Source organism: Impatiens glandulifera, chromosome 3 (assembly GCF_907164915.1).
Source record: "Impatiens glandulifera chromosome 3, dImpGla2.1, whole genome shotgun sequence".
NCBI classification, from domain to species: Eukaryota; Viridiplantae; Streptophyta; class Magnoliopsida; order Ericales; family Balsaminaceae; genus Impatiens; species Impatiens glandulifera.
The window spans coordinates 63,180,754-63,193,085 of NC_061864.1; positions in this window are offsets into that span (position 1 = coordinate 63,180,754).

Here is a 12,332-nt window from a genome sequence, read left to right on the forward strand (position 1 = left end):
CGATAGGTAAACCAGCCTCTATTAACTTTCAAACCAATCGCTATAGACCTATAGCGAATGGTCATATGGCAATCGCTCTTAATCGACAAAAGTTTTCTCGTTGTTTCCTTAATTGGCAACGGCGATTAGTAGAAAACCAATCGCTATAAGCCTATAGAGATTGGTGTAATAACCAATCGCTACTACTCAAATCATTTAGCGATTGGTTTATTAACCAATTGTCACTTCCTTTAGCAAACGTTTTTTTTTTAAAAAAATTTATTAAAATTTTTATTCATTTAGCAAGAAGAGTCTTTTATACATACATTTTAACATACAACATCCTTCAACATTATTGAAAATTTTTATCAATTCCTTTTTCTGATAGTTCAACTGGATTGGCAACCAATAATTCTGTATCAGGTCCACGATTTTTACAGTAATCACACGCAATAGATGAAGCATCTCGTTCTTCAACCCCTTACACAATGTATGTATTGTACTTCTCATGATCCATTATCTTATCGCCATTCTTTTGTGGATGAACAAGTCAAGATGATCACGTGCATCTTTATTTATTAGACAAAATCGACCGTAAAAAACCGTAAAAAAACCTTATAAACCTGTCATACCTTGGTTGATGAAGGGTTATTTGGATATATATATATATATATATATATATATATATATATATATATATATATATATATATATATATATATATATATATATTTATATATATTTATATATACTGGTACATAACTACAATTTACGAATGCAATTTACCGTATTCTTAGACATTTTCAAAATTGTAGAAGAATCATATTACAAATCAAGTGTGCTCCAGTAGCAGCTCATAAAATCAAGTATATATATATATATTTTACATGAGCTATTACTGACCGACCTTCAATGTAAGCACAAAAGATAGTAGTAAGATATATAAAGCCATCATGAAGTTGAACAATATGCAATGAAAATTGAACCTCAATCTGCTTGACGATCAAATCCAGGAAGGTCAAGCCATTCCGAACTTCAATGACATACTTGCATTCCGTGGAAACATAGCTTCATCAACAATCGAGCAACTAAAATGCTGATTTTTAACAGTTTCAAATTTGAACAGTAGGGTTTAGGAAATCAGGACAACACTCTATACATAAGAAAAATCAAGAAATATAAGTACAAGAAGGAGTTAGGAAAACACTCTGTACATAAGCAAATCCAAGAAATAAAAATCCAAGAAGCAATTAGGACAAACACTCTGTACATAAGCAAATCCAAGTAATAGAAGTACAAGAAGCATATGTAAAGATGAAGAGACTATGCTAGGTTTTGAATGCTTCATTAGTTTAGAGATTCTATCTATGTTCAGGAAATCCCACTAAATACAGTTTATTAAACTAGTCATTTCAAGCAAATCATGGTAAAATTTAGATTCTTGAAGTTCAGAAAAATAGAATCCAGGAATTAATGGCTGCTTGTTAGCAAACCAACCAACAGTAATCTACTACAATTTACATATGCAACTTACCGTAGAAGAATCCTATTACAAATCAAGTGATTCAATAGTAGCTCATAAAATAGAATTACTCTATTTTATCACTATAAGAACAAATTTGGATGAAGATTAACAAGATCATAGTTGTTATGCTTTGAACAACAGAGAACAATCTTCCATATAGATCAAATAGACATTATCCAAAATCAATATTTCACAAACATCAAGATTCAAGTACAAATATCAACAATGACATGAGAAAAGCATAATATATGTCTAGCTTTAAAGGATAATATATCCCCAAAATGAAATAAAAAAAGTAGTTAAATTCATATTTAGGACTAGGGGTGAGCAAACAGGTAAACCCAACTCGTATTACCCAACTTATATTCAACCCAAATTAAATTTACCCAACCCATAGTTCAACCTATATTATTTTCTAATATGGGTTGGATATGAGTTGGGTTAGGTATGGGATGGGTAACCCAAATTATTTTATTTTTATTTTTCCATTTATCATGTATTTGAACCATTTAACACATTTTTATTCATTTAACACGTTTTTGACATGTTTAACACGTTTTTCACATTTACACGTTTTTGACATGTTTTGACATGTTTAACACCCTTTTTTTACGTTTTTGACATGTTTAATACGTTTTCACACATTTTTGGCACGTTTAACACATTTTTGACAAGTTGAACACATTTTTCATGTTTTTGGCATATTTAACGCCTTTTCTTAAACTCACTCTTAAAGCCACACATAACTATGTATCTCAAGTACTTTCTGCATAATTTTCATATATGTTTGAAATATATGTTTCTATAGCATAATCTGGTTTTATTGATAAACTTGTTTTATAAATAATCTGTTTTTCTCAAGTATGACAAGGGTCATCATGTTTTCCAGAAATGATAGGGTTTCCATGATTTGTTAAATATATATACTTTTATAAAACAAAAAACCTTATGATTTATGCATACATGGGCGCATATTATTGATGAATGAGTATTGACGGAAACGGGAGGAGGCTGGCTGGCATTAGCTCTAGTCAGTTGATTCCAAATGTACTGGCTGATTATTTAAGGAACCAGAGTATCTAGCATGAGTTCTATTTACTGCTGCCCAACTAAAAGACAGTCCAAACAAGTTAAGGAACACGTTTCACATGTTTTTCACGATTATGACACATTTTGACGCGTTTCCACATTTTTGGCACGTTTAACACGTTTTGACACGTTTAACATGTTTAACATGTTTTGACAAGTTTTTCACGTTTTCGACATGTTTAATACGTTTTCACACGTTTAACACGTTTTTGACACGTTTAACACGTTTTTTTGCACGTTTAACATATTTTGACACGATGGAAATCATTTTCATGTTTTGACATGTTTAACACGTTTAACACGTTTTCCATGTTTGACACGTTTTTCACGATTATGACACATTTAACACATTTTGACACGTTTTTGGCACATTTAACACGTTTTGACACGTGTAACAAGTTTTTTACGTTTTTCACGTTCTTGACACGTTTTAAACATGTTTAACATGTTTTTCATACGTTTTTCACGTTTTGACACATTTAACACGTTCTGACACATTTTCCACGATTTTGGCACATTTTGACACGTTTAACACATTTTTAACATGTTTCTCACGTTTTTGACACATTTAATATGTTTTACGTGCCAAAACGTGTTAAACATGCTAAAAACGTGAAAAACGTGTTAAACATACCATAAACATGTTAAACGTGACAAAAACGTATTAACACTTATCAAAACGTGTTAACGTGCAAAAAAAACATGTTAAACATGTCAAAAATATGTTAAATATGAAAAAACGTGTTGAAATGTTAAAATCGTGTTAAATGTGCCAAAAACGTGAAAACATGCCAAAAACATGAAAATGTGTAAAATGTACCAAAACGTGTTAAATGTGCTAAAATGTGTTAAATGAGCCAAAAACGTGTTGAACGTGTTCAACATGTCAATAACGTGTTAAACGTGCCAAAAATGTGAAAAATGTGTTAACATGTGAAAAACGTGTCAAATATGTCCAAAATGTGTTAAATATGCCAAAAATGTGAAAAACATGTTAAATGTGTGAAAAATGTGTTAAGCATGTTAAACATATCAAAAACGTGTTAAACGTGTTAAAAATGTCAAAAAATGTTAAACGTGCCAAAAACGTGAAAACCGTGTTAAACTTATCAAAAACGTGTTAATGTGTTATTTATGTTAAAAATATGTTAAACATGCCAAAACGTAAAAAAAACGTGTTAAACGTGACAAAAACGTGAAAAACGTGTTATTAGTGTGAAAACGTGTTAAAAATGTTAAAAACATGTTAAACGTGCCAAAAACGTAAAAACATGTTAAACGTGTGAAAAACGTGTTATAAGTGTGAAAACGTATTAAGAATATTAAAAACGTGTTAAACGTGTGAAAATGTGTTAAACATGTCAAAAATGTGTTCGACTTAAAGTTGGAAGATGATTAGTTTATATTGGATTAATAATAGAGAATTAAATTAAATTTATATAATTTGGGTAACCTAACCCAATCCAAATTAAACTCAACCCAACCCATACTTAACCCAACCCATATTAACCAACCCAAATTAATATTTTGGGTTTGGGTTAGGGTTGAGTTTGGGTAAACCCAAATTATGCTCACCCCTACTTAGGACCAGTGCATGCCATAGTTGTTCTGAGTCCTCCAATAAGTTTCAAAACGACTAATTTGACCATTAAGGTTCACGAAATAGGGAACTGAAATCTCCCCAACGTAAAACACTCCAACAATAGAAACAAAATGAAATTTGAAAAATTACCAGATTGGAGAGATTATCAGTGTCGGTGGAGCAGCGATTTCAATGTAGTTGATTTACCTGTGTGTTTAGAGAGAGATCTGATCTAATTTGTCTCATCGATTAACTTATGATTGAATCAAAACATTCATCAAAAGAAGAAATCATTATTAGTTCATAAGGGAATGAATAATAATGTTCAAATGACATATTATTTACCTAGACTTAACTTGAGCATAGTTTCCCCACAAGAGAAAAATAACTCCTTGTTTATTTAAATTGTTTTGATGACAGCATCAATAAATTGCTCCCACCCTTTCTTCGCATGAGAATTAGCCTCATGTTCCCTAACTGCACCAAACATAAAATCTAAAACAAATATTTCTCTTCACAAGAGTAATGATCATTAAAAATTACATGAATTATCTCACCAGTAAAAACATAATTGAGGAGTAGAAAACCATAGAAAGTTTGCATTGTCATTAGGGGCGAAGTAAATGAGTACAAATTGCTCTAAATTGCCAATTAATGTTTGATCTCCTTTAGTGTAGGAGGAAGAAAATAGCACTATTCTTTCCACGAACTTTTGTTAGGTGTTCACATTTAATAATAGCAAGAAAAATATAAGATATGAAAATATCAACAAAGAAAGAAACATGAGAAACAATATAAAACTTCATCAACTTGTAAGAATTTTGTGTTGTGAATCAAGCTTTACAGTGACATCAGAATGACGCAAAGCTAAAACACGACACAAATAACCTTTCAGAGGACCAACTTTGATCCTCATTGACCAATTGTGAACATTTCTTCATTGTCCCCTTGGTTGACTACAGAAATACATATATTATTTACATGAATACACTAATATTAAGATAGGATAGAAAATACGAACATAAATAAAAGATAAAAGATGAATTTGAATGCACATTTGTTGTTATTTTTGCCCTGTTCCATGGCGTCTTAGACGGTAGAGGTGTTTTAGGAGATGACAAACAATCATCAAAGGATGAAACCTCTGTTTCTTCACCCTAATTAAATATAGAACATTAGATTAGAAATCAAAAGAAAATCCAGATAATTGGGAACAAGAAAATAATTATTGTTAAGTTAAGAACAACCATTCCACCAGAGATTGTAAATAAAAGGTAAAATAACAATGTCTGTGTCTAAATAGTTGATTTCAGATGGCACGTTAACCATAACTATAGTATCGATTAATAAACTATCATTTCTAGAAATTACGATTAACAATATCACTTAAGATTGTTTTTGCGCGACAAAACCTAGAATAACATTAACTGAAATGGTAATGATCACCTCATGAACATCATGCTTTTCAGCTTCAATATAAACAAAATATTTCACATGATCAAGGGCAAAAGCAAATATAATTTGCAGTTTAGTTCCAAGAGGTTGTAGGTCCATGAACTTTTGCATTAAGTAGAAAATTGAATGTCTCTCACCTCCAATCTACAAATAAAATATTCCACCAAAGAACAGCTATAGCAAACTATGACTTGCAGACATCTACTATGTATTTCACTTTCCAAATGGTCGGATCTCTGTGAGAGGGAAATGCGGTGTTCACATCTATTGGATGTTTTGAATCATTTACATTATTTTCTTCATCAGTAACAAAACTAGAGCCAGACCTATAATGCTCCTCCAGTATATTTTCAAGTTCATTCCCGCTGAGCTCTTCCTCTTTAGGCATAAAAGGAAGATGGGTCTTTGCTGGTGCATTGTTGATATGAATCTTTGGAATGAAATCCTCTTCTAAAAAACTTATTCACTCATAAGAAAATAAAAAAACAAGATTGATCAAACTAACTAAGAGTTATATAAGTATAAAAAACCCAAAAACAGTACGTAGGATAAATCATTTGCCAATAGAAACCTTAACAACCAGCAAGTAGGAGCATAGTTGTCAATAGCGCCCGTAGCGCTAGCTATAGCGAATAGCGTAGCGTAGCGCCCCCTTGTAGCTATAAGGCGCTATAAGCTACACACTTTCAAATAGCGCCGCCTTTCTAGCTATAGCGCCAATAGCGCCAATAGCTATAGCCCCCTTATAGCGCGCTTTTTCAAAATAAAAATATATATATATTATTTATCTGACTTATTTAAATTTCCCAAATTATCTTATTTATTTCCTTATTTTATTATTTTTTCCTTATTTTTTTTTATGACTCTTCGTCTTCTCAAGGTTCTTTTATTTTATTTTATTCTTTTGTTCTTTTTTCTCTTAAGACTTTTCCAATTCTTCTTTTTTCTCTTCTCTTAAAAAAGTGAAGAAGAGAATGATACCGAGCATTATGCAATTTCAAATGAAGAAGATGATCTCGATCTTGATGAAGAAAATGATGACAATGAATTTTAAATTATGTTTTAAACTTTTTGTAGTTTAAGAATTAATGGTTTTTATGTTTTAAACTTTTAATTTTGTGATGTTTTTTATTTTTGATATTTACATGTTTTAGCGCTTTATTTTCAAATAATCCTCGCTACGCTATTCGCTTTACGCTATAGCCATGAGAAGCTTTGGCGCTATTTAGCGCTATACGCTATTGACAACTATGAGTAGGAGCCTTAATAATAGTATGTCATAGTATCAACGATCATGTAAATCAAATATTTTTTGGCTAATCCGATGCTTGTACTTTAAATCAATACATCTTAAATTTAATAATCATATTTCTTTAGTAATTGTGAATATATTTTGACAAGAAAGACTTTGTGTTTATATCAACAATTTTAATGTGTGATTCATCTCTAAAGGTTGTTACAGTTATCTATTACACTACTTTCAAACGTCACATGCAACCATAAAAAACATTTCTTTCTAACAACTGAAAATATTACATACACCGCTACGATCAGAACAAGTGACAGAAACAAGAACCCTAACATGCATTTCAGGCTACTGAAACCAACGCAATCAGAACACAAAGAGAAGAAATGGAAAAAAATGTGCGTTTTATAGAACTAGGGGTATTAATAAATAGAAGCAAAGAGTGTATTTGTGGTTACAAAGAATGGATGGCAAAACAAATTCTCTAATGCTGAAAATTCAGCTGAACACTTTTTGCAACTGTAAAGAAAATATTAAGAGAAAAAAATCTAAATCGATGGATAAGAAATTTGGAATAAATTTAAAAGGTAAATTTTTAGAGCATGTAATGTTACTTATCGAATTTTCATCTACCAATTCAAAGGATGCCTGTTCCACTCGCATAGACATACCCAAAGCACTTTGGTCTGTAGGAAAAAAAAAAGAGCATCATCCGCTCCTAACATAATAAAATCAGTAACTAGACTAGTTGAGTTTTACTTACGTTTCTTTCCATTGATATGATCCAATTAATTTGCTTAATCTTTCACTAAGATAACTTTGCAGAAATATCCGTTTACAGAGAATGCAATCATGCCAAATACACAATAATCTCTCCCTTCTTCAACTACTAAATCAAGTATTACCAACCAAATCTTACTAACATACACTTTCAATACGAAAATAACCTACAGTACGTAACCAACATACATGATGGCTTAGTGTTGCTAATGGAGTGATAACCTGCGATTTAAAAAACTGAAATGAATAGAAGAATATTTAATTAGGTGAAATGATGCATTTAGATTCTAACAATGCACCTAAGTGAATGTTCTTCACAGAGCGGGAAAATAAACACATTGAGCAACTTTATAATAGAAATTTTCTAAGCAAAACAAAAACTTAATAATAGAAATTTTCTAGAAATTTGAAGTATAACGAATTCATTTGGAAACATCTTTTCTTATCCGGATTTGAATCTAGGAGGGAAGACGTTTGAAAACAGAAAATAAACACAGAGATCTGGAAGTGATCCTTTTCGAAGCTCGGTAATTGTAGTAACAAATCTAAAGTTTCTCATCATAGATTGTGAGCTATTGAGAACGAATGCACACCTGGAAAACGAATGCTTCCTAGAGAACGAATACTCTGCCCGTTGCTTGGTAATCGATTTGTCTGCAATGGAGTAGATAAATGATGGATTCGAATCTAGAAGGTTTCAGATAAATGATGTATCAGATTTCTTGGAAACTGAACTTAGTCCAACACATTCAGAAATTAGCTGTCAGTTTTTCATCTAATAAATATTTGGATCTAATAGAAAGTTATTGTCAAATCAGTTCAGATACGAGTTTCTAAAATGTGATCTCGTCTGAAACTGGTGTTAGCAAATGAAACATTGTTTAAGCAGAAGAAAATTACAAGAACAAACATGTTATTATGATTCAACTCAATGAGGACAAGGCAGAGCTGAAGATATTTTTGGTTTAAGCATAACAACATAAGAGAACTATCATCTTCAATATTCTTCAACTACCATGAAAACAACTATTTTCTTCTGGCATTAGCTATGGGATTTTAATCACCACTATCTACACCTTCTAGTTTTTACTCAATCTAATCTAATTTCCTTGTTGAATAAAATGAAATAAAAGAAAACCTGCTTATTCGTTTGGGAATATTCGACCATGTACTCAAAGCGTCCTCCTGGGCAGTAACACTCGTCCATGTGCCTTCAATTGGGTGAGCGAAGGAATCCATGACGATGATGATGTCTTCGTAAGTCTTCCCTTGCATAAGGCCCATGATTTCGATGGTGCCTCCGGAGCGGGCGTGAACTTCAAAAGAGCGAGAGCGGAGATCTTGACACACTTGAAGTAGTGAGGGTCGTTAGTCCATGGCTTCTCCCTAAAGACCTTGTTTTGAGCAACATCGTCGTAATTGAAGACCGAGTTTGATAAATGATGGGTTGCGGCAGAAGAAGAAATTAGAGGAGATTAGAGGTCGCGGAAGAAGAAGGCTTAGAAGAGATTCAGTGTGTGTGTGGCAGAAGAGGGATCCTAGAGAGAGAAGAGAAAATGAAAGTTAATAAAAAAAACCATCTCTCTAACCCATTCATCTTAGAAGTGACCTGCCCGAGCTTATATTATCTGCGAAAAAAATTTTAAAGATATATTATTTAAAGTTTGGCAAAAAAAAAAAAAAAATTTGTTAAGACTTTTAACAACGCTTAATATGCGTTGATAATTATTTGTCACTGAAGATATATTTTGTTGGAGTGGCTATGATTCAGATATCACTGATGAATTGTGTTGGGTGATATTTTAGACATTTATTTTTTTAATATTTTTAACATTAGGTATAAATGACTATTATTTATAACATAAAAATAATTTAAAAACATTTTCCACTCATATTTTTCTTACCCCTATTATTAGGACTAAAAGAATGTATGAGTTGTTCTTAAATAAACCATTCTTTCTTTAAGATAAAAAAAATTAAAAAGTATGTTTTTACTAAAGTTTAAACTAATTACCTATAAAAAATAATTTATAAAATTGACTATCCAATTGATTTAAGCATTATCCAACTGGTTAACTTAATTGCTTTAACATATTTATTTTCATGGTTACTCATCTAAATAATATATCTAAATAGTAAGGTAATTGACCAATTATCTTTTAGTATTAAGTCATATTAAGCAATGTGTTATTTTATTGGATACTTCTAAAAATATTTTGAATCTAATCTTTTCAAAAGTGTATTTTCTCTTATTTTATATTAAGATTGACCATAAAAATAAACAATAGCCATAATATATGGAAGACACTCCCAAGATTCTCCAATCATTTGGAAAGAAAATCAAAATAGAGTTGTTATTTCCCAGTTGTAGAGATCTTTTTGCTAGTTGGATTATTTCCAAAGAATAAGAAAAAGCTTAGGAACTATTATACGGCTCTAAACGTGGTATGGAAGGTTCCTGACTTGAAACTCTTTCTCTCTTTTGGTACAGAAATCTCTATTTATATATTATTTTAAAAAAAAATTTGTCCTTGGATGAATCATGGGACTCAAAGGAAAAGAAGAAAAGGGATAAAAAAAAATGTTTAATCCTTTTTTTTTGTTTCGGGTTTATTCCTTGATAACTAGCACGAACACTCGTTACAACAACAAAAAAAGACCTCCGCCTACGCTTAATAAAAATATGTCAACAATATTAGCGTCGTAAGAATATTAGCGACGCTTAATTTTTCTCCGCTAGAAGCAGGATCACTTGTTTAAGTGTCAGTAACATTAATTTAAGCGTCGGTAACATTAATTAATTTTAAACAATTTTGTTTTATATTTTACTTTTGAAATTTTTTTAGTTTTTTTAACAATTTTCTCTAAACTTTAAATTTTTTATTATTTTAACTTAAATAATCATTAAAATGGACATTTAAAAATTATGTTTTACTCATTATTGACAGTTTAAATAATAACAAAAGAAAAATAAATTCTCTCAACAATATCTTATAAAATCATACTATCAAATAAAAAAACATTAACTAGTATTAAAAGTTCTTAGTAATGTTCTAATGGTTTAAAAATTAATTAAACTAAAGTATAATTTGTATAAAAAATACTAAAGTAAACTTCTTTAAAAGGACAAAAACAAAAATTACTTAATAAATCAATAAAATTAAGACAAATACAATTTTATTATACTGGTTCAATAAACCAATAATATTGTTTCAAGCTTGCCACTACAAAAAAACGTCCAATTAGCGACGCATAATTATCGACGTTTAATCAACGTCGGAAATATGCGACGAATATTTCGATGGTTTAATCCACGAAAAACATGAACAGTTGCAAAATATTAATGAGTGAAGAAAACTTGGTCGTAAAAAACAAAGATATTTACCTATAATCAATCATCGTCGCTAAAATAAAAGGTAAATTTCTATAGCAAAATTCGTAAATGAATTTATACTATATTTTGGATTAAATTTACAACGAATATTAAAGTTTTTTTAGTTAATCGAAAAAATCATAGAAAAATATGTATGTCGCAAATTCCATAGAAAAACATAAAAATATAGTCGCTGCAGATTCCGTATAAAATCATATCCGTCGTAAATTTTGTTAAAAAATATAGTCGTCGCAGATTCCGTAGAAAATCATATCCGTCGTAAATTCTGTAGAAAAATATAGTCGTCGCAACTCCTATAGAAATTCGTCAATTGCATATAAAATTATATAAAAGATAATATAGTATATTTATAACTAATTATTTAGTTTATATATATTTAATATTATCGTAGATAATATTTAATATTACTATAACTAAATAATTTATATATATTATAAAATGTCACTTAAATAATAATAAAATATAATTATTTTAACAATTTTTTAATTAATTAAGTATATAAAATTATTTTATAAATAATATAAATTAAAAATCAAATAAAACAATATATGGTCGTCGCAAAGACCATAGAAACCTAAATAATATTTATTAATTACTCATTTTCATTCGCGCCTACTCTACCCTCGAACATAGAAAAAAATCATGAAAGAGGGAGAAAACGGATGTGGTTGTTCATTCTCTCAGGTTGTTCTTCATTTTTGAGCCTCACTCTCTTTCTCTCCAAATCTGGAATGCATTGCACTAGGTCGTCATTCCGCCTCTTCTCTTTCTAGCTTCGCTCGATCTCTTTGTAGCTTATCACTAACTCAATCTCCATTCTTATCTCTTCAAACAGTTTATACTGAAATTCTTACGATTGATTTAACAAAGTCTATATTAGTTTCAGTTTCTTATTTCTGAATCAATTTTTTATATCAGTTTCAGATGCGTTGATTGATTCTATCAGTTTGATATCTACGAGACTCATTCACATTCTGGATTTGATAGATTCAATCATAGATGGCGTCGGCACCGCCGATGAACAAGATTGAGAGGAATGATCAGATGTATAGGGAAGGTCAGTATGAAGAAGCTTTAGGATTCTCTACTTTGAGGCGCTTGGTATGGCCAAAACCAAGCCTCAGAAGATTGCTCTCCATTGATTGCAACAGAGCCGCTTGCTTGTTACCTCAAATTGCACGATTTCAAAAAGGTTTCAGTTCTCATATCCTTTATATTTATTGTGTTTGGTGATTAGCAATAGTAAAGGTTTGGAAGGAAATTGAAGGAAGGAGTAGGTTAA